The sequence below is a fragment of the Panthera tigris genome, chromosome B1 (genome assembly GCF_018350195.1).
Source record: "Panthera tigris isolate Pti1 chromosome B1, P.tigris_Pti1_mat1.1, whole genome shotgun sequence".
Taxonomy (NCBI): Eukaryota; Metazoa; Chordata; class Mammalia; order Carnivora; family Felidae; genus Panthera; species Panthera tigris.
In genome coordinates this window covers 88,111,017-88,135,048 of record NC_056663.1, presented here as the reverse complement: position 1 = coordinate 88,135,048, position 24,032 = coordinate 88,111,017, and the positions used below count along the sequence as shown (strand labels likewise).

Here is a 24,032-nt window from a genome sequence, read left to right as displayed (position 1 = left end):
AATGAAGGGAAATAAGGAAGTTATCTTTCAAATGTTAATTGAACATATAAAACAATATAAACAAAGGCCTTTTAGAAATATTTTAAAATTATTACTTTAAAATAGGTTCAGAAATAAACTGCTGAATTCTATATACAGATATACTCATTCACAAGCTATAGACACACATGTACACACTCAAAAGCTAGGACTGAAAATGCTAAAATTGAAAAGAAAAAAAAAACTTTATCTGAATGTAAAGCTGAGAAGGAAAAGAGAGAGAGGAGAATAGGGAAAAAAAAACACAAAAAGGGACAGAGAGGGCAGCAGAGAAAGAAGAGAGACAAATGAGCTAAAATCATTTCAGTTGTATTTACTGTAATAGTCTACAACAGGTTGATAAAGTTATTTAAAGCTTAATTTAGTCAAGGAAGTTAATTTAAAGAAAGTTCAATTGAAAGTTTAATTTAAAGGAAAACAATCTCGTGAAGAACATCTATTCCTCAAGATAGTTAAATTGCAGAGAGGTATTAATTATCACTTTACAAAGAATCTAAATGACTTTCCCCAGGAGATAGAGCCAAAAAGTGATATAACCAGGTCTGTGGCAAATTAAAAAAAAAAGAGAGAGAGAGAGAGCGAGAAGAAAAGAAGAAAAAAGAATCTCACAACCAAAATATCTGTTGATTGACAAAGTGGTAGCCCACATTAATAGGAAAGGATAAGAACCATATGATCCTGTCAATAGATACAGAAAAAGCATTTGACAAAATACAGCACCCCTTCTTAATAAAAACCCTCAAGAAAGTCAGGATAGAAGGAACATACCTTAACATCATGAAAGCCATATATAAACGGCCCACGGCTAATATTATCCTCAAAGGAGAAAACCTGAGAGCTTTCTCTGTGAGATCGGGAACATGACAGGATGTCCACTCTCACCACTATTGTTTAACATACTGTTGGAAATCCTAGCATCAGCGATCAGACAAAGAAAGAAGGAAAGAAAGAAAGAAAGAAAGAAAGAAAGAAAGAAAGAAAGAAAGAGAGAAAGAAAAAGAAAAGTCATCCAAATCAGTGAGGAAGAGGTCAAACTTCCACTCTTCGCAGATGACATGATATTTTACATGGAAAACCAGAAAGACTCCACAAAAAACTGCTAGAGCTGATACGTGAATTCAGCAAAGTCGCAGGATATATAATCAATGCACAGAATTTGTTTGCATTTCTATACACCAACAATGAAGCAACAGAAAGAGATATCAAGGAATCGATCCCATATATAATTGCATGAAGAACCATGAAATATTTAGGAAATAAACCTAACTAAAGAAGTAACAAGATATGAATGCTTAAAACTATAGAAAGCTTATGAAAGAAATTGAAGAAGCCTCAAATAAATGGAAAAACATTCCATACTCATAGGTTAGAAGAACACATATTCTTAAAATGTTGGTACTACCCAAAGCAATCTACACATTCAATGCAGTTCCAATCAAAATAGCACCAACATTCTTCACAGAGCTAGAACAAACTATCTTAAAATTTGTATGGAACCAGAAAAGACTTCGTATAGCCAAAGTAATCTTGAAAAAGAAAACCAAAGCTGGAGACATTACAATCCTGGACTTTAACTTGTACTACAAAGCTGTAATCATCAAGACAGTATGGTATTGGCACCAAAACAGACACATATACCAATGGAATAGAATAGAGAACCCAGAATTGGACCCACAATATATGACCAACTAATCTTTGACAAAGCAGGAAAGAGTATCCAGTGGGCAAAAGACAGAAAATGGTGCTGGGAGAAATGGACAGTAACATGCAGAACTATGAACCTGGACCACCTTCTTACACCACACACAAAAATAAATTTCAAATGGATGCAATATCTCAATGTGAGACACGAAACCATCAAAATCCTAGAAGAGAAAACAGGTAGCAATCTCTTTGACCTCAGCTGCAGCAACTTCTTACTTGACATGTCCATGAAGGCAAGGGAAATAAAAGCAAAAATGAACTGTTGGGACCTCATCAAGATAAGAAGCTTCTGCACTGCAAAGGAAACAATCAACAAAATTAAAAAGCAACTGATGGCATGGGAGAAGATATTTGCAAATGACATATCAGATAAAGGGTTAGTATCAAAAATCTCTAAAGAACTTACAAAACTCAAAACCTGAAAAACAAATAATCCGGTGATTATTCCTTTCCAAAGAAGACATTTGGATGGCTAACAGACACATGAAAAGATGTTCAACATTGCTGATCATTAAGGGAATACAAATTAAAATCACATTGAGATACCACCTCACACTGGTCAGAGTGGCTAAATTAGCAACTCCAGAAACAACAGATGTTGGTGAGGATGTGGAGAAAGGGAAACCTTTTTGCACTGTTGGTGGGAATGCAAACTGGTGCAGCCACTCTGGAAAACAGTATGGAGGTTCCTCAAAAAATTAAAAGTGGAATTACCCTATGACGCAGCAATTGCACTACTAGGAATTTATCCAAGGGATACAGGAGTGCTGACTTAATGGGACACATGTAGGGGTGTCTGGGTGGCTCAGTCGGCTGAGAGACCAACTTTGGCCTTGGTCATGATCTCAAGGTTCACAAGTTTGAGACCTGCATCAGGCTCTGTGCTGACAGCTCAGAGCCTGGAGCCTGCTGCGGATTCTGTGTCTCCCTCTCTCTCTGTGTCTCTCCCACTTGTATTCTATCTCTCTCTCTCAGAAATAAATAAAGATTAAAATAAATTTTAAAGGGACACATGCACTCCAATGTTTTTAGCAGCACTATCAGCAATAGCCAAATTATAGAAAAAGCCCAAATGTCCATCAACTGATGAATGGATAAAGACGTGGTATATATATGTATGTGCACACATATATATGTACACAGACACACACACACACACACTAAAATATTACTCAGCGATCAAAAAGAATAAAATCTTTCATTTGCAACAACATGAATGGAACAGGAGGGTATTATGCTAAGCCAAATAAGTCAATCAGAGAAAGATGGGCATCATATGGTTTCACTCATATGTAGAATTTGAAAAACTCAACAGATGACCATAGGGGAAGGGAAGGAAAAATAAAATAAAAACAGGGAAATTGGCAAACCATAAGGGACTCTTATATGCAGAGAACAAACTGAGGGCTAATGGGGGCAGTGGGTTGGGAGGTGGGGAAAATGGGGGATGGGCAGTGAGGAGGGCACTTGTTGGGATGAGCACTGGGTGTTGTATGTAAATGATGAATCATGGGAATCTACTCTTGAAGTCAAGACTACACTGTATGTAAGCTAACTTCAGAATAAATAAATAAATATATACATACATACAGTTTCCATTAATTGAAATTGATATCAGCTTTCTAATGTTTAACAGGTTTTTTTTTTGTAATGTTTATTTTTTTTGAAAGAGAGAGAGACAGAGCATGAATGGGGCATGGGCAAAGAGAGAGGGAGACAGAATCCTAAGCAGGCTCCAGGCTCTGAGCTGTCAGCACAGAGCCCGACATGGGGCTCACACTCAAAATCTACAACATCATGACCTAAGCTGAAGTCAGATGCTTAATAATGTTTAACAGTTCTTAAAAAAAATTCTTTCAGAATGAATTCAAAATAATTCATTACAGTGTTCATAATAATCTCTGTAAGGATTACAGAACAGTGTATAACCAGGTATATGGGGAGGATTTTTATGCCTTTCTCCCATCCCCTTTCTTCTCTTCCCTCTCCCTTTTTTTTTTCTTTTTGCCTGTGTCCTTCTTTTCTTCCTCTTATTCCTCCTCATAACAACTACCATTTATTTAGTATGGTAGCTTTACCAATGTTTCTGTCCAATGCTGAGTGTTTACATATTATATCTGGTCCCATCTCCAAAGCTAGTCTCATTGTAACTTTTACTATTCACTTACAAAGACATCAAGACTCAGTTTGGAGAACAGCTAACCCTAGTGCTGTATTCTTTTTTTTTTTAATTTATTTATTGATTTTGAGAGAGACAGAGACAGCATGAGTGAGAGAGGGGCAGAGACAGTGGGAGAGAGAGAGAGAATCCCAACCAGGTTCCATGCTTCTAGCACAGAACCCGGTGTGGGGGTCAAACCCACAAAGCCGTGAGACCATAACCTGAGCCCAAACCCAAGAAATGCATAGTTAACTCACTGAACTACCCAGGTGCCCTGCTCCCCCAGTACTGTACTCTTTATGCTACACATTGTATTACAATATTTTGCAACTCCACTGAAGAGTTGCAAAGAAGTCAATACATATAGTGTGCCAAAATAAACAAATATTGATTTCTTCTTTTCCTTTTTTTTTTAACTCTAAGAGTTAGAGCTTGGGTTAGTTAGTACGTATGGCTAGGACTTTACAAGGTAAGAGTAGAAAGTATAGGATGTTCCCTACACCTGTCAACAATCTAGGGTTTTAGAAGTCAGAGTGAGCAAATACCATTTTGAATTCTGCAGACTGTTTAAGAATTGTCATTTAATCATTCCTACCAACTCTAAAGAGGGTGAATAAGGACGACAGTGGTTTGAAAGACTAACAAAAAGTGCCCCTCTTTGATTATTTGATTAGAATAGCTGTGCTACATTAAAAAGCAATATTTTTATACTAATTAGCTCCACACTGTATTAAATTAAAATAAAAGTGAGAAATCCGGGGATATTTCGACAATCAATCTGAATAATTCATGCTTTCAAATTGGGAGTTTTGAGAAATTCCCATTAGAACATTAAATATTTTCACACTGTACAGAATTAAAGATTAAATATATATATGTGTGTGTGTATATATATATGTATATATACATATATATATATGTATATATACATATATGTTTAGTTTCTGTCTTCAAAGTTTTATACTAGTTGCAAAGATGTTAACTTCCAAAAAGTTTAATGTTATAAAAATAGCCAATTAGCGACATATAGCAAAAATATTTAAAGAGGCTATATAAGGCCAATTAAACAAAATAGGCATAAAATAACTCAGGAATTAAAGATATCACTGGGAACTATGTAAATTTTCTGCTTTGTATCATTTGTAAAAGGACAGATAGCCTGGGAGTGGAAGAAAGATATCAGAGAATACTACAGAGAGAAAAATGGCTGTGTTAAAGTAGAGCCCTATGTAATGACAGACTTGTAAACAGCTGGAAATCTGAACCAGGTCAGAAAACAATCTAGGCACCCGCTTTCCCTCTTTAAACCGTGGACCAAGTTTATGGAAGATAGCCCCAAACCAAGGGGTCGTAAAATAAGAGAACAGAGAGAAACAGAAGATTGAAAATTTCCAGATATGAAACTAACATAGTATTTCAAAGAAGGCATAAAGCCAGGAACCATAGGAGGACATTAACCCCTAATTTAGGCAAGAAAAAGTTATATTAGCCAACATGCAAAACTCAGGGAATATACGGACAGTTTCAATTAATCAGAATATTCAAAATGCTTCAAGTACCAGGCAAATACACAGGATTCAGAAATACACGAATAGCAGATGCTGAAGTAGACTAGGAAAAAAAGAAACCTAATAAATAATCAGGATAAGAGACCAAAGCACTGGGAAGAATTAGAATTAGCACTTGGAATTTTAAATAATTTCCATCTCAAAGATTTGATTCCTCTTGGGGAAAGAGACAATTCCTGGGTAAAGACACGTCAGTGCTTATAGGATCAGAATATAACAAAACAAAACAAACAAACAAACAAACAAAAAAACATAGAGATTAGCAAGTGGGCAACAGTGGGATCTGTGAAAATATGGGTCAGAGCTTGTTAAATGTTAGCAAAAGCACACAGACAAAAGGTAAATGCAAATACCAATGAGTTAACTTCTATTATAAACAGACTACAAAATGTATATTGCTTAAATGCAATAGAAGTTTCTTTCTCACATAATGGTAATTGAGAGTGTCATCCTCCACTCAGGAACTCAAGCTGACAGAGTTTCTGCCATTTTCAACACATGGCTTCCCAGAGGGTCATCTGCACTCCAAAGGGGAGAAAAGCATTCTGGACTTTAGCAATCAAGACAATGCTCTTCCCAAATCTCTGAATGCAGGGAGCAAAACTGACTGATGGTTGCAGCTGTTGTACTCTGAAATCGAACACTGCATTTGTGCAGAAGTCACACTTCCCACCGTCCATGACTGGGCATGGCAGAAATACTAAGGCAGGCCTGATCTGGGAGACTCACACTTCTCTGATGTGCAGATTTGGCTATCTGTCTTGCTGAAAATCTCTAAGAATTGCACGGTAGTCTAAGACTTTCCCTACACAAAGTTCCTTCCTTCCCTCTCTCCTCCATGGGGATCAGACCTATATCAAGGACTGAGCCCCCTCCCACGCTTTTCTGGCTTTCCATTTCCCCTCAGATGATTTTCTTCAGTAAATGACTTGCATGTCTAAACCTAATATATTTTTCTGAGAGGACCCAAACAAATGGAAGCAGTGCCAGAAAGCAGGCAGTAAAATGGGGTCTGGGACTAAGTCACTCACTGTCAGGCAAGGAGGTTGCTATTCTGAAGAACAGGGGCACAGATAGTTGCTTGCACATGGTACACTTGAATCACTAATGATTTCACAGAGGTGACCTAGGAAAATATCCCTGTGGAAGGAAATTCTTTTACAGATTTAATAATTCAGGCATTTGAAAAATATTAGAGCAACAATGCTCAGAAGGCATGGAAGCTGATTACTGAAAAGTTGGATTATTGCCTTGCGGAAGGATAATGTGACATTCAGGCCTTAAAGTTACAGTGTGAGAGCCACAGGGCTCTGAGATAGCTTTCAGACAGCCTCTTACTCTGCAATGAAAGAACAAACAGAGCTAAGCATCCAACAGAAGACTGCACAATTGGAGTTTCACAGTTCCGGACATGCTTACATGCCCAGCTACGGTGGGTGTGCCATTCTAAAATCACGGCTTTCATTGGAACGCTGGAACATAAGCTGAGGGTTCCTGAATGGACTCCTCCGAAGGTGGTGTCTCTGCAGATATTTTTGTTCTAAATCCTCCGAGTTCACAGTTTGTGTACTTTTCCGTAGTAAGAGCGAGCTCCTTGCCTGAAGACGCTAAAGAGGTTCTTCTCCTATGAGGACTCAGGAGCTTCTCTCAGGAACTCCCTTCAACAACTCTCCCAGCTACTAAGTCAATCACAGGGGTTAAATCACAGGACTATTGGGCTGGGAAAATGCCGGGTCAAGAAGGGAGGAAAGGAATTATACATTGGAGGAAACATAACAATTATTGGCATACCAGTAACATGAGCCAAGGACCGTCTTTAGGATTTTAAGGGAAGTTGATCAAGCGGAGTAGTATATATCACTGGATGGGCAATATTTTATTGACTTGAAATATTAGTAATATTTCAAAATTGGGGCACATTCTGAAAGATATAGTGAATTATCACCCTAGCAAGGACCCCATGGAATGGCACACATTACTTACTCCTCCAGTGATTCAGATAGGCCTAAAAGGGGGCTGTGACCAATGCTGAGCAAAGAGGACATGCTAAAGCTGTCTAGACTGACAGTAGAGAAGGGAATAAGGAGACCAAGTAAAGTGGCATGCTGGAATGGATATATTATGTGAGGCCAAGAGAATCACCAGGTCAGGTTTTATGTGAGGTCCCCAGGACATACCATTTTCCAAGGCCATCAGGAACGTCTGGTGACAGGGGAGCCAGCGCCACAGGAAAAGATCAATATCAGCCCTTGTCTGCAGTCACAGAGCCGGCCCTTTAATATCCCTGATGATGTTGTTCCATGAAGTAAACAGAGCTCAGATGGTAGAGCTTAATTGTTAGAAATCAAGAGGCAAATTATTATATACTTTCAAGGCTGGAGGAACAGCAGAAAAGGATTGCCCAGCAGGATGTTTGGAGATAGCTCATCAACAATAATATCCCAAGGGGCAAATAGGCTGGTAGTCAGTAAGGATGTTGTTTGACTTTCACAACCAGAAAAAGGGGAAGAATGAAGAAACAGGAGAATGAAGGCAGTTGTCCCAACAGGAAGGCATCAGGACTTGCTCGATTCTCAACCTTGAACCAATTTTCATATCCAGAACTTACTAACTAAAGAAGTGGCCAGGTGTCAAGAGGGAAGGATTCTGCCATACTCTGGCAAGTGCACACTATAATGATTACCACAGTCCTTCCCCAGGAGGACCTACATACCCAAACATTTCCAGGATCAGTGAGCACAGGGTCTGAGTTGACACTGATATACACAGTTACCTAAATTGCTATCAAGCTCTCTTTACAGTAGGTGATTACAGGTGCTAGGTAATAAATGGAGCCAAGGATAAAGTTTACTTTAAAATGAGACTGCTGACCCCATAGACCCCATCTAGTGGTAATTTCACCAGATCCCAAGTACATAATTGGAGTTGATATGGTTAGCAGTTGAAAATAATCCCCACATTGGTCTGGCCTATGGAGTAAGAGATTTTATAGTAGGCAAGACCAACTGGAAATCTCTGTCACCTCTTTCCTGATACCCAAAACTTTATTTTTTAATATATTAATGTTTATTTATTTTGAGAAAGAGAGAGAGAGAGACAGAGCACGAGTGGGGGAGGGGCAGAGGGAGAGGGAGACACAGAATCCGAAGCGGGCTCCAAGCTCCGAGCTGTCAGCACAGAGCCCAACACGGGGCTCAAACTCACAGACTGCGAAATCATAATCTGAGCAGAGGCTGGATGCTTAACCGACTGAGCCACTCAGGTGCCCCTTGACAGCCAAAATTTTAAATCAAAAGAGCCTTTTATCAAGGGATGGGGGATAATGGAAATGATGATGATGATGATGATGATGATTAAAGTAATAAGGGATGCAGCGGTAGTGGTCATTATCATCTCTGTTTAATTCACTAATCTGATCCCTGCAGAAACCAGGTAGATTCTGAAAAATATATGTAGACTATCGCAGGCTTAACCAAATCCAATCACAACAACTACTTGTATGTATCATTGCTAGAGTAGATTAATAAGACCTTGGCTATATGCTCTTGAGCCGATAATCAAGTAAGTAGATTTTTTCAAATCCAATCAGTTTAGAAGATCATAAAAAGTTTGCATTCACTGGAAAGGGCAATAATACTCAATTTAAAATTTCTTCTCAGGACTAAATTCATGATCTTTCCCTGTGCTATAATATACTACAAAGAAATTAGACCAATTAGATGTCCTTAAGAACACTATGCTGATTCATAACATTTAGGACTTGATGCTGGTTAGGCAGAAGAAGCAAAAGGTGACTAGAATTGTGGAGGCATTGGTAATATACATGCTCTCCAGAGGTAGTAGATAAACCCTACATTTATCAAGGAAACTTCTTTTCTATGAAGATTTTAGAATTCTTAAAATCAGGATATACCAAGATCTTTCCTCAAAATAAAAAATAAATAATTGCTTCCTGCATCCTCTACTATAAATAAGGAAGCATAGTGTCTGGTGGGTCATTTGGGGTTTTGGAAAGCAAACATATTCTACACCTAGGACCATTGCTTTGTTTCATAATCCTTGTGTCATGGAAAGCTAACTTTGGATCAGGCCTGGAGCAGGAAAGAGTTCTGCAACAGGGCCAGACTGCAATGCAAGTTACCCTGTCATTTGGCCCATATAATAAGGTAGACTGTATGCTATTGGAGATGGGAAAAGTTGGAAGATGGATCTAATGGCAGACCCTAGTGGAAGGATTGTAGTGTGGACATTGGGATTCAGGAGCAAGACCATGCCATCTAAAGCAGAGAAGTATATGCCTTTTATTAAAGAGCCTCTGGCATGTCACTAAGAGTGAGAATTCTTGGGCCATGGAGCACCACATTCTCATGAACCTGGAACAGCCTGATGCAGGTTGGGGTCTGTTGGACAGGCCAAGCCATAATGCCAGATGAAGTCCAGTGTGTGATATGTTTGACATCAATCCTGAGCAGGGAAAGAGAACAAGTTGCATAAGCAGGTAGCCCAGACTCCATGTAATTCACAGCAGTTGGGATAACACCTCCTCTTATCTCACACTTATGACTACATGAGAATGAAGAATTTATACAATACATTGAAAGAGAACAAAAGAAAAGTCAGATCTGGATTTACTGATGGCTTGGCTCAATGTGTGGAAGCAAATGAACAATGGATAGTGGTTAATTCTCGCCACATTTAAGGACTACTTTGAAAAAGAGTGGGTAGAGGCAATATATCTAATGGGTTGATCTATTATTGGTACACTTGGTCATCCATTTAATAGGGAGGAAAAAATGACCCAAGGTGAGATTACTGATCAGTCTGTGACAAACGACCTAGGCATCTGGTTGAGGCTTAAAAGAAAAAGAACAGAAAGAGCAAAGACAAATGGGGCTGGAGTAGAGACATGTGAATTTATATGTGGAATAGGCATGAAAAAAGTGGAAATTTTATATCACGTGATTATGGCTTCCAGAATAAATCCACCATGGAATAGGCACTGCATAATTAAATGAATCAAATAACTGGACCAGCATACTTAAGCCAGCCTTCATCATTGGCCACCCTAGAACTAGTATGGTGGACATATGAATGGCATGACCATGGAGACCAAGGATCTACATGGGTCCAACAGCTTGATCTCCCACTTTCCAATGTCTGTCCACTATTATCTCTTAAAGTTTAATATGTCAGCAACAGAGACCAATGCTGATTATCCAACATAACATTAATCCTTATGGAATCCACCCACATAATAGAAGGCTGACTACACTGAGCCACATTCACCTTAGGAAAGTTAGTGATTATTCCTGATAAGGACCAATACCTACTCTGGGTATCAATTTGTCTCTTCTTCCTACAGATGCTCAGCCAGGGCCACGATCCAGAGACTTGTGAAATGCATGGAATTCCATACACCATAGCATACTACCAGAAGCTTCTCTTCATGACACAAGAAATGTGGTAGTGAGCCCATGGCCATATGACTCATGGGTTGTATCACGTACTACATTATCTCAAGGAAGGTGGCCTGACCGACTGCTAGAATAGCCTTCTAAAAGCACAGCTGAAACACAAGTTCAAAGGCAACACTCTGAAAACAAAATCCTCCCACCTTCAAGATGTAGCATATGCATTAACTTAGAGACCTTGACGTGGAATTATATCCCCAATAGGAAGAATATATGGGTCCAAGAACGTGGAAACAGGAGTAGCCCAATTGCCATCCTTGGTGATTAATTTTATGTGTCACCTTAGCTGGACTGTGGTGCCCAGATATTTTGTCAAACATTATTGTGGGTGTGTCTGTAGAGGTGCTTTTTTAGATGAGATTAAATTAAAATCCACAGACCCTGAGTAAAATAGATTACATTCCATAATGTGAGTGAACTTCACCAAATCAGTCGAAACCCTCAAGAAAAAAGATCAACCTCTTCCAAGCAAGAGAGAATTCTGCAGCATACTGCCTTTGTACCGAAACAGCAACTCTTCTCTGGGCCTCCAGCCGACCTGCCTACCCCCTCAGATTTTATACTCACCCAGCCTCCACATTCGCATGAGTCAATTCCTTGAAATAAGTCTCTCTGTATGGTTCTGTTTCTCTGAGAGCTCTAATGAATACAACCACGATTCCCAAAGACTCACGGTGGAGTAAGGGGATGGTTCTGGGCTTCTGGTTTCTCAACTCTAGATTCAGCAGGGTTACAGGATTTGGTCTACAGAGGGAGTGCACTTTCGTCAGGGGAAACAATAGGATTCTATTTAAGTACATGCTACAGAGCATTTTAGGCTCCTTACATCAAGAGACCAACAGGCAAGGAAGGCATCACCATGCTGGCAGCAGTAATTGACTCCAATTAGAAACTTTGTAACTGATGTGATCCGTTTCCGTGTCCATGTCATACCCTACTGTAACTATGAATGGACAGGTGCCACATTCGTTTTTGAGAAATGTTTGGCTGCCAAGATTTCAGACTTCTCAGGAATGAAGGTTGGAATCACACTAGCAGCTAAGCCACCAAGAACTGCCAAGGTAAGAGTTGGGAGTAAAGGGAATTTAGAATGGATATATGAAACATGGAGGGGATGAGTTCTATTTATCACCTTGAGACAACTGCAGCTCAGGGGTTCTAGTTTGTCACACTAACCTCAGTCTTCTGAGTTTCTCCCACAGAAGCAGGAAGAGCTTCTCATCAAACCTGTATGGAAAAGTTGATCTGTGTGGTGAAAGGAGTAGAATGTGGCAGCCAAGGAAATTCACCTCTCCATAAATGCACCTCCCAGTGCAAGGAGTGTAGGTGACTTCAGGTCACAGATACGATCCCTCTGGGTCTTCCACCATTTGACAAAGACACACTTCCTACAGGTTGGCCCCAACAAATGATGGAGTGCATCAGGGAGAGCAAAGCAGACACATTCTGGGGAGGTGCAGGAATCCTCTAACAGGCACTTTTAACTTAAGGATTCTCCCTGGCCTTGCAGAAACTTTCCCAGAACTGCACTGCAGCTAAAGATGTTTCTGGTGTAATTTCATTCCCTTTTCTCTCCGCAACATGGCTGAGACCTGGAAAGCTTTTCCTGCACACATACGTCTCCCTCCCCATTTCCCCCAATAAATCTCTTGCACGTTCAATCCCATATTGGCACCTGTTTGTAGGAGGAACATGTGGAAGGCTTATATAGGGGAGACTTGGAAAGGGGACCCTTCTTTCCATTCATAGTGCAATGCCTATAACTCAGTCATATACCTGCACCAATCCACAACGGAGTTAAGGAAATGTGACCTAAGACAGAAGGGGAAAATATGGATTTAGTGGGCAGCAAGAAAACACTGCACAGCAGTAGTGTAGAAGGCCAATGGTATAGAGAAACTGAGGACAAATCATTAAAATGGCATCTTCATAAATATTAAATTATCCAAAGATATGAGGTGGGTTTTTGTTGTTGTTGTTGTTGTTGCTCTTGGTTGGTTTTTAATGTGCTTGTGTGTTTCACATATACACAAGTATGTACTTGTATATTATATAATTATATTTGCATATACAATTTGAATCATTTTTGACAATAGATATTCATGGGATCAGTACAAATTTCCCAATTATTTTAACGTCTTCATAATATCTCATCAGCTGTTTGTACCATAATTTACTTAATCATTCATCCATTATTGGATTGTTAGGGTTTTTTTTTTCTTTCTCTATAATTACAGACAAGACTGGATGATATATATCTTTTGTGACGATATATATACATATATCTTTTGCTTTCTCAGTTGGTGTGAGACACTTACCCCATTTACCTAAATAACTTCTCATATTTCACCTTTGAATTTAAATATCATTTTATCAGGATGCCTCCCCAGATCATCTGGACCATAGCTTATTCTCTCACTTTTACGCTATCCCCACAGCTTGTATTTAATAGTTTGTTAGTCTAAAATTCTGCAAGTATTTAATTTTTTTAAATACTCTCTTTTGCACTAAAATGTATTATACATGAGGACAGAGATATTATATTATTGACCTTGCTTAATATTTTATCCATGGCACAGTAATCACCATATAACAAATATTCAATCAATGACCAAATTTACTTTTCACAATTTCTAATTAAAAGGACATTTTCTTAAGACTGCCTTCTTCAATTTTTGATTCACTTAATAAATAACATTTTATATATGGAAACATCATGTGTGTTTTAGTTAATTTGTGTGAACTCTCTATTTAGTAGGAAGATTGGCTTGTTAAGATGCTCAGTACAAAATATTTCCTTACAAAATGTTCTTCGTGTTGTAAAAGGTTGTATAAGAAGATTATCAGGTAAATATGTGCAGAAATCTGTGTAAGTTAAAAATGAAAATATAAAAAAAAAATACAATATTTGTTTTACACCGCATTGAGTTTTAATTGTCCATCAGGTCCTGGTAGAGCTATCCGGATGGAAGGTGGAAATAAAACCTTGAAACTGGGTATTCTGAGATAAATGTTTCTGTTTCCCCTCACCCCCAAATTCATATGTTGAAGCATAACCCCAATGAGATGGCATCAGAAATGGGGTCTTGGGGAATTAATTAGGTTTGATGAGGTCATAAGAATGGAGTCCCCATGATGGGATTATTGCCTTTATAATAGAGACTCCAAGGCTTCCTCTCTTTGCCAGGTTAGGATATAGCAAAAAGGCAGCCATCTGCAAGCCAGGAAGAAGGCCCTCACCAAGAGCCAAATCAGCTGGCACCCACAACATGGGACTTCCTGGCCTCTACAACTGTGACAAATAAATGTCTGTCGTGTAAGCCACCCAATCTGTGGTATTTTGTCATAGTCGCCCACAGAGTCGAAGACACTCCATCTGAGAAGACCGGACATCTGCAATAGTTAAAGTCCATGTATTTTCCTAAAGAATAAAATGTTAGGAAATACTCACATTTAAAGGACCATGAAACAAAAAAGTGAGAAGAATCACGAAGTTAAAGTTATAGGATAAGCAGCGGAATTAAAAAGTATGGACTCAAAGAAGAAAAGAGGATAATTCTAAGAAGTGATCAAAAGTGCCATAACCTATTTCATTGACAAAATACGAAGAAGCTTGAGAAAAATAAATAAGGTTAGAAAAATGGTTCTTAGGAGAGACTGGGAGAAGCAGAGGGATTCTAGCAGACACCAAGTTTTCCTTTAATTCAACACAGGTTAATACTGCTACCGTTAAGATGCTCTGTAAACCACTGCAGATTCAATGGAACAAGGCAGACACCATCTTTCCTTGTACAAGAGAAAGTCAAAATAAATAGTCAAATACTTTTAGAAATATGAATTGTGAAACATGCAAGCTCTGTGATTGAGAATAACATAGCATTTACACTTATATTTTGCTCAAAAAAGAATACTTAAACTGAAATTTGAAGGATAAGGAGGAACTAGTTGTGAGAAAAAAAAAAAAAAAAAAAACAACAACACCATATGCAACAGCCTTCTATGGGGGGTTATTAAATTCCAGAAACTAAAAGAAAGTCATAAAAGCTGGAGCACAAGAAGGAAGGAAGAAAGCAGACGGATGTGAGACTGGAGATGTAGGAAGGAGAAAGATCATGCAATGCTTTTCTAACAACCAAAGGGTTTGGAATTTCTTTTTCTTTGTGCAATGAGCCACTTAGGGCATTTGGTATGAGTGCAAAATGATATGACTTCTGTAAACATAATAAACATCTGACAGCATTATAGACTACAATGTAGAATAGATTAGATGGAGCAGGAGTGATAAAGAATACCAGTCAGGAGGCTATTAAAATATTCTGGAAAGAGAGAATGATTATCTGGATTAAGGGTTTGGACAGAAAAACAAATGCTTAATAGCCTGGGAGTCTCTTAGTTAAAAACGCATGGGTATAAAAATGTCTCTGCCATGTGCTATGTTGTGGCATTAATCTCCACTTATTTTCAAAGAAATTCAAATTTACCATATATAAAATAGAAGTGTTGCAGGTCCAGATGACTGGGAAAGAGATTCTGAATCTGAGCTTATGAAGGAAGACTCAGGATCAACACTTGTGGCAGAGGGAAGGAAGCAGGATTGAACATTTATATAAGAATGAAACTAACTTACAACAACAAAAGTAATTTCAAAAACAAGAACAAATTGGGAGAATTTATACCATCTGGTTTCAAGGTTTTAGAAAGCTATAGTAATCAAAAGAGTGCTGATAATCAAAGGATAAACATATACATCAATGGCATAGAATAGTCAGAAAATAGACCTACATATATATCATCAGTTGCTTTTATTTTTTTATTTTTTATTTTTTTAATTTTTTTAACGTTTATTCATTTTTGAGACAGAGAGAGACAAAATATGAATGGGGGAGGGTCAGAGAGAGAGACAGACACAGAATCTGAACCAGGCTCCAGGCTCTGTGCTGTCAGAGCCTGATGCGGGGCTTGAACTCACAGACTGCGAGATCATGACCTGAGCTGAAGTCGGACACTTAACTGACTGAGCCACCCAGGCGCCCCATCAGTTGCTTTTAAATAAAAGTTCTATGCAATTCAATGGAGGAAAGAAAAGTCTTCCAACATAATGTGGTGGGGCAACGATTATATCTACATGAGAAAAAAAGTGAACATCTCACACAGAACACCTCAATCAAAATAAAACAGATCACAGATCTAAAGGTAAAAGCTAATAAAATAAAGCTTTTAGAAGAAAATATGATAGAAAATGTTTAGCACTTTGGAGTAGGGAAAGATTTCCAAAATAGGACACCAAAACCATGAGCCTTTGGAAAATGGACAGAATTTTCTCACAACTCAAAGTGTTATCTCATTAAAGTCACTGTTAAGAAAACTAAAACAAACAAACAAAAAAAAAACAACAACAAAAAAAACAAAACAAAATCAAGACACAAAATGTGACATAATACTTGCAATATATATTCCTGACAAAAGACATGTATTCAGATAATATAAAGAACACTCCCACCTCAGTATGAAGCCAACAATGCTACCAACAAAGATACCAACAGATGCTTCATCAAAGAAGTATATTAATGGTCAATAAATGCATGAGAAGATGTACTATGTCACTAACTACCAAGGGAAATCCAAAGTTAAAACACAAGATACACTTCACCCAAACTAAGAAAATTTTAAAAGACTTACATTAACAAGTGTTAGCCAGGATACAAAATGGCTACAATGCAAAATGATGTTCGGATGTCTTTGGGTAACATATGACAGAGTTCAATAAATATATGAGTCTCTAGGTTCCTCTCCAGCTATAGCAAAGAAATTGGTTTCAGACCAACCCTCCCTCTGAAATCTGAGAACCCCAGAGACTATGCCCTGGCAGTAGGGGTTTACAGGAAATAAAATTCCTCACAGGTACTGAATCAAAGCTTTGAATGATCTCAATCACTGATTAGATTTCGTTTTTCTTACTTTAATTAAACTGTCAGAAATTAAACCAAAAGCTCTCTAAGGAAGTATAAGTTGTATGGAGCTTCAAATTAAGTCTCAAATTTTTCATTTGTAATGTCTGGCATTTGAGCAAAATTAGCCTAGCGTAAAAGTGTGCAAGATCTGACAAAAATCAAGATAAAGTATAGAAAAAGAGAAGAGAAAACATACGAAAGCCATATACTGGAGTTGTCTAAAGGAGATTTTAAAATAATTGTGATTTAATGTTCAAGTTATTAAAAGAAAAAAAAAACAGAAAATTTCATGAGAAAACTAGTGTCTATAAATAAACACACCAAAATTCCAGTACTGAACAATAACATAACTGAAGTTAATAACTAAACACATAAGGATGCCTGGGTGGCTCAGTCACTTGAGCATCCAACTCTTGATTTTGGCTCAGGTCATGATCCCAGGGTCATGGGATAGAGCCTCCTATGAGGCTCCACACTCAGAGTGGAGCCTGCTTCAGATTCTCCCTCTACCTCTGCCCTCTCCCTGGCTTGTGCGCTCTCTCTCTCTCTCTCTCTCTATCTCTCTCAAATAATTGAGCAGAGATGCAGAGATTAAAGAATGAGATGAAAGAAAAGAGGAGCATACACCAAAAAAACAAGCACAGTAAGAGGCATATAGTATTTACCACCAAGTTTAACTTAATATTCAATTTGGATCCCTAGAAGGCTATGATGTGAAACCCATGATATTTGAAGTGTTGGGACAATTCTCTAAAGTCAATGTTGAAGTTGTTTCATTGATGAAGATGTGTGAAGCACTGTGAACCTCAAGTTTTAAGAGTGACATTTCATTATGATGAAGGAGACAGTCCACCAAGACTATATAACAATTCTAAATTTGTGTGCACCTAGTAACAAACCTCAATATATGTAAAGTGAAAATTTACAAAACTAAGGAAAAATAGACATTTCTAAAATCAGAGTAGGAAATTTCAACATACCCTATCAGTCATTGATAGGATATGCAGACAAAAATCAACTCAATTACATGAGATTCAATATTATGCTAAACATGTTTGATCTAATTTAGATATATAACCTTGCACTCAACAATTGTAGAAAGAACATTTAGCAGGGTACTCTCCTCTCCTGATTTGTACAAAGCCAGAAACATTTGGGAATTGAACATTTTGAGCTTGTGATTGTTTTCTTAATCCTTTGTTTTTAACTTCTGAGGCTATATCAAACAAGTATATAGTAAATAAAATATATTGCTTTAATAAATCACAGACTTAAAATCGGAAGATTTTATCAAGAGTAACATTTCTTTACTTGAGGATACATGAACACAAACCTTCATTGTTTAAATATTGCCTTCCTTATTATTTTCAGCCCAGATCAGAATCATGTCTCAACTTACCTCACACACTTTCATCCGTCTATTAAAACTTTTTAATCTTCCTAAAGATTGTTAAGGTCAATAATCACATTAATTTCTATGTACCCAATAATACTGAACAAGTTTCTACATCAGGGGTCTGCAAACTACAGCGGGCAACTTGTTTTTATAAGGAAAGTTTCATTAGGGCACAGCCACAACTCTTTATTTACATATTGTCAGTAGTGGCTATCACATTACGATGGAATCTATAAGTAGTTGTGACCAAGATCATAACGCCGACAAACCTGAAATATTTACTCTCTGGCCCTTTAAGAAAAAAAGATTGCCAATCCTTGACTCCTGATCTACATGTTTGAACAAGCAGAGACTAATCTGAAGAAATTTAAACCATATGTCTATCTGAAGTCTATTACTCATTTATGTTTAAAGATTTGCAAAAAGCTCAATTTTTGCATAGTTCTTTTTGTTTGAGGTAGATTCCCTTATATTGGAAATTGCTAAATGTAGGGTTCCACTACGCTGGGAACTTCAATAAATAAAAACTGATATTGCAAATATTTTAATATAGCATGAACCAAAATTATGAAATGTATGGAGTTATCACATTCCTCTCTGCAAATTGGAGGTAATATTGTGACAAGGGCATTTTTTTAATCTGATCCAAGTATTCAAATCGCTCTCAGGACCACCACACAATGAAAATAAATAACATTTTAAGGAAGATAGAAAATGACACTTCATCATATCTGTCTTCCCTATTTCTTAGCATGTCCTTTCTCTCTCTTTTTTGTTTCAATTTCATTATAAGGAATATCAAATGCATCCCAAACTAACTCACCATAAAGTTGTTATAAAGAAAGAAAGAAAGAAAGAAAGAAAGAAAGAAAGAAAGAAAGAAAGAAAGACAGGAGAAATGAAATCACATCTCCACTTCTGGAAACAATCAAGCTGTATGAGTCAGACAGCAGGTCAGCGCTGTTTTACCAGAATACCATAGTACAACTCTACTGAAAAACTAAACCAACACTAAAAGTAGAAAAAAAAAAAACGGGGGGGGGGAGGGGGCAAATATGCAGAATATTTCAGACCATATGTACAGTTGGACACAGTGTGGATGATGGTCTTCACTCATGGAAACGTATCGGGAGAACTGTTGTGAACAGTGGTAATTAAACTTTGAAAATAAAAGACTAGCAGCAATTTCAGGACACACATTATGACACTTGTGTGATTTACTTATTTATTTTTTAACAATTGTGTGATTTAAAAGGAGTCTTTCAACATTTAAGGCTGCTTAATGCTTGTCCTTCAAGATGGACATCATGCGTTGTGTTTCATTTAATCACACCTATCTATATTCCTTTTGTGCTCCATATATATCCTGTAATAGTTAGAAATAACACTGTCCTACAGAGGAAGATTGCTAAACTTTAACTCCAATGTACCTATTTCAATACTGATACACATTTTGTAACTTTGCTGAACTGTCAGACAAACATAGAAGCCAGGGCAGACTAGATCTGGAAAACATGATTTTCAATTCACACTGGAGGGTACAAGTATATTTCTGGATCTAAGCAATTCCTTTTATTTTACTACTTCTTATTTTTGTCTAGTGGTGAAAATATATCCTTGTGTTGTATGGGTACATGTGTTTATACATAATGGTTTATAAATGTTACATGTATTAACATTTAACCAAAGCTTCAAGCTTTGTTGGAACAATAAAATGTATTTTTCTTTATGAACCTTGTGGAAGGAAACAGTAATAAGTTAAGGATAAATATTGATAATTTGATACCCCATGTGGGGTATTAAGTTGCATAGAGTTCCTGCAGTCATGTTTGAGTTTCTATGAAGAACAGTATATATTTATGGCTGTCAGGACTATCAAAAGATGAATAGATATATGACAGGATAGATAGATAAATAGTTACTACCACACACACACACACACACACACACAATCACACAACTTAAGACTGACTGGAATTTATGATCATAGTTGGTAATAAATGTTTGTACAAGGCCTCTGAAGATTCTATTTCATAAATTTGGGAAACGGCTTAGGTCTCAGTAAGACATTAATATTTTTTTCCTTTTAAGAATGCAACAATTTCTATTATCTTTCAAGTATTTCTATAAATATTGTGAACAAAATAAGACTAAAATAGAACTAAAATACGTTTTAGCAGCATGCCATTTTATCTTTGTAAAGTCTGCAAAAAGATTGTTAATTATATAGTCCTCATATTTCTTCTTTACCCAGAAGACTATTAATTATATGATAGTATTCTGCACATAGATTAATGATACCACTAACAATTCGTTGCAAAATTTCTTCCATTTAAAAAAAAATTAGCATGTGTATAGTGATACCAAGGAATTATAGGAGAAATAGACCAATTCCCTTGTAGTTTGGTTTATAAATGAAAATAAACATTTAATAATAATTCTTTCCCATTTTCAGAATAGATTAGGTAAGACAAACAGCAACTATATACATTTTTGACAAAGAATTGTTCATTTATATTGTTTAAAATGCATTATTTAATTACATTTTCAATAACAGGACATAAGTAATATTGACTGGTGGTTATTGATGGAATTGATGAAAGGAGTTCATTTTATGCATTCATTTATCAAATTTGCATTGTTTCCATACTGAGTATGAATCAGTCTGCTAACCTTTCAGGATACAGAAATGAATGGAGCATTATTCTGCCTTAGGAAACTGTAGTCTAATGGGAAATGCTGACTCGAAAATACGAACCATTCAGTACTAAAATAAAAACATAATCCCAAAAGCCCCAGATTCCATAAACAAATATTTTTTTCATACAGTTTTTCAGTTACCTCCACTTGCAAATGCAAGGAATTTTTAAATAAGGTTCTTCTTTAAAATCACAAAGTTTTTGTCTTTGTTCTTTAGTGTTGCTCTCTTTTGCAATGTCTTGAGCAAATGTATTCCTATATCAGTTGTCCATTTGCTTTGCTATGCCTAGAACAAGATAAATAAAATGAAGTACTAAATGTGTCAAATTATATATATTAAACATTATTTTACCAAATGAACTAACCTGAAAATTATGAAGTTTGCCTTTTTACTTTTCTTGTATAAGACTTAGATGATTTTAGATATTCTAGGGAATAACTTCCAAAGCTTCTCATCTCTTAAATGGATATACCCCTATTAAATTTAAAATTTGAGCTAATACTTGCTTTATCTTTACATTATTTGTCTACTAGACTATAACAAAATAGAGGTAATAAAGCCAGATTCGTGGTAGAAGGCCCAGGTAGTTTACTATCACATTAGTATGGAAGTTTTCTAACTTTCAGTAGGTGTTTGTTTTCTAAAAGAAAATATAAATTCTTCCAAGAACAAGACACAATCAGTTGAAAAAGCTGTTAAATGTGACAATCATTTTGTTCCAGGAGCAAATGTGGAAAATGGTAGAATCTGAAAACAATAAAACTGTAGTTTTGAGGTCAAGATGATCAGTATTATTTTCTCTTGAGCAACACAGGAAGTAAAAGGGACATTTTTGTTAATTCCATCTGGCTCACAGATGTCATTTGTTGTAAATTTGGAAATACATGAAAACCTTATGGTTAATCTGTTTGGAAACATTCATTTTTATGGCAAGATAAAAGTGGATATTATAGACATGTTTAAAGAGGATATATTTACATGTTTATCAAATCTAAAAATTTGTGTTACTAAATAATAAGTTTTTCAACTAATCATCCTCATATACAAACATATTCAACAAAAAATTTGCCAGTACAAAGAATGATTTTTTGATACAATATTTTTTAAGGAAATTTACTTTTATCACTAAAAGATACATGGAAACATGTAGTGCTTGTGCCAGGGGAAAACCCTTATTCATTTAATAGTGTTCTTGGTAAGTTCTGGCTTAGGAGTAATTTCTTTGGAAATTCTGCTACATTGTCTGTTTCCACTTAAATCTGGCCTCTAAGAAAACATTAAGTAGACATTTGATATTTACCTTTAGAATGTATATAGAATATAACATATTAAAGATTTGGTTTAAAAATGCACAAATTAGACCTTTAAAATAATGTCTATATAGACTGTCATAACACTAAATCTGTAAAACACACACACACACACACACACACACACACACACACACAGTTTTCATTCTGTGTCTGGCTTACTCACCACAGCTGTTGTTTTTTGTTTTTGTTTGTTTGTTTGTTTGTTTTGTTTTGTTTTGTTTTAAGAGAAAGAGAATGAGAGAGCTAGCGGAGTGAGGGGCAGAGGGAGACGGAGAGAGAGAACCTCAAGCAGGCTCAACACCCAGCACAGAGCCTGACCCAGGGCTTAATCTCATGAGATCACGACCTGAGCTGAAATCAAGAGCCTTATGCTTAATCGACTGAGCCACCCCGGCGGCCCACACACAACAACTTGTGTATGCATTAAAAACAATCTGGCTAATAACATGGTGTGTAAGTGAACTTTAAAGTGGTGCCTCACATTTTTGTGATATAGTCTGCTATTGTCCAGAGCCTAAATTACAGAATTACTCTCCTACTGTTTTTCCCATCAGACATAAATTCTCAAATGTATCTAGGGTCCCTGAAGTACATTATACAGCCTCCTGCAGGTCAGCTAAGAGGGAAGGGTTATAAGTTCAGAAAATACTGCAGAACTAAACAGCTTATGATTTCACCTATAAACTAATAGGCATACAAATATACTTGCTCAGTATCCTATAGAAAGACATGAACCATTGCTTGTGATTTGGGGTCAGGCATCTGTACTGAGATGATAACACTAAGGTCCAGTAAACACAGCAAACACAGCATTACTATGATATACAAGTTTCTCTTTAAACCAACAACAAGATTCCACTTAATTATGACCTCATTGAAGCTAAGCTATATGTGCCATAGGCAAAAATAGAAGGGAGAAGGATGAGTTAGAGGTGAGGACATGATTAAAAAATGCTTATCCGTCCCTTTCCTGTGCCTTTACAACATGTGAAAGTAATTTGAAATTTTGATTCCACAAATACATCCCATGTTCTTTTAATTTCTTTGATCAATATGTACCACATTTCCTACACAAGGTACATATTGCTAAGATGGCGTCAGGAATTTCATAATTAAGTTTAAATTGGAAGAATTTAAATATGATATCATAAAACTAAACATTAATTCAACTCAACCAAGATAACAGTTTCTCTGAGAATTTTGGTGCACATTTTAGGCAATGGTGTCTCTCTCTCTCTCTTTTTTAAGTTTATTTGTTTTGAGAGAGAGACAGTGCAAGAGGGGAGGCGCAGAGAGCAAGGAAGAGAGAGAGAGAGAGAGAGAGAGAGAGAGAGAGAGAGAGAGAGAATTCTAAGAAGGCTCCACAATGCTAGCGCAGAGCCAGAAGCAGGGCTCAGGCTCATGACCTGTGAGATCATGACCTGAGCCTTAACCAAGAGTTGGTTGCTTAACCGACCGAGTTACCCAGGTGCCGCTGCAATGGTGTCTCTTTTCACAGATATGAACGTCTTTTGGGGAAAATGAGTGGGAAGTAAGTAAACAGAATAATAGCCAGATGTATCCAAATTGGCTACCAGATCCACTCAGCTGAGACTCAAAAGACCTTAGAAGTCACATACAAGCTTTAAAACTATTCACAATACTGCTTACCTTATGAGACATTTCAACAGCTCACCGTGCAAAATGACCGCAATACTCAATAAAATTTTCTGACACGATGGCTTGGGG

At 37.0% G+C, this 24,032-nt stretch overlaps 1 long non-coding RNA gene and 1 pseudogene across 2 annotated transcripts in view; both read right to left on the bottom strand.

The window, feature by feature from the left end:
* The window catches only part of LOC102954869, a 61,792-nt pseudogene extending 49,918 nt beyond the window's left edge, over positions 1–11,874 (bottom strand).
* An 8,976-nt stretch (positions 11,875–20,850) lies between these two features.
* The window catches only part of LOC122237668, a 38,614-nt gene continuing 35,432 nt past the window's right edge, over positions 20,851–24,032 (bottom strand). For both annotated transcript variants that reach the window (XR_006216264.1, XR_006216265.1), the window contains one exon: positions 20,851–21,276. This is a non-coding gene — a long non-coding RNA (uncharacterized LOC122237668). The remainder of the gene's footprint in view (positions 21,277–24,032) is intronic.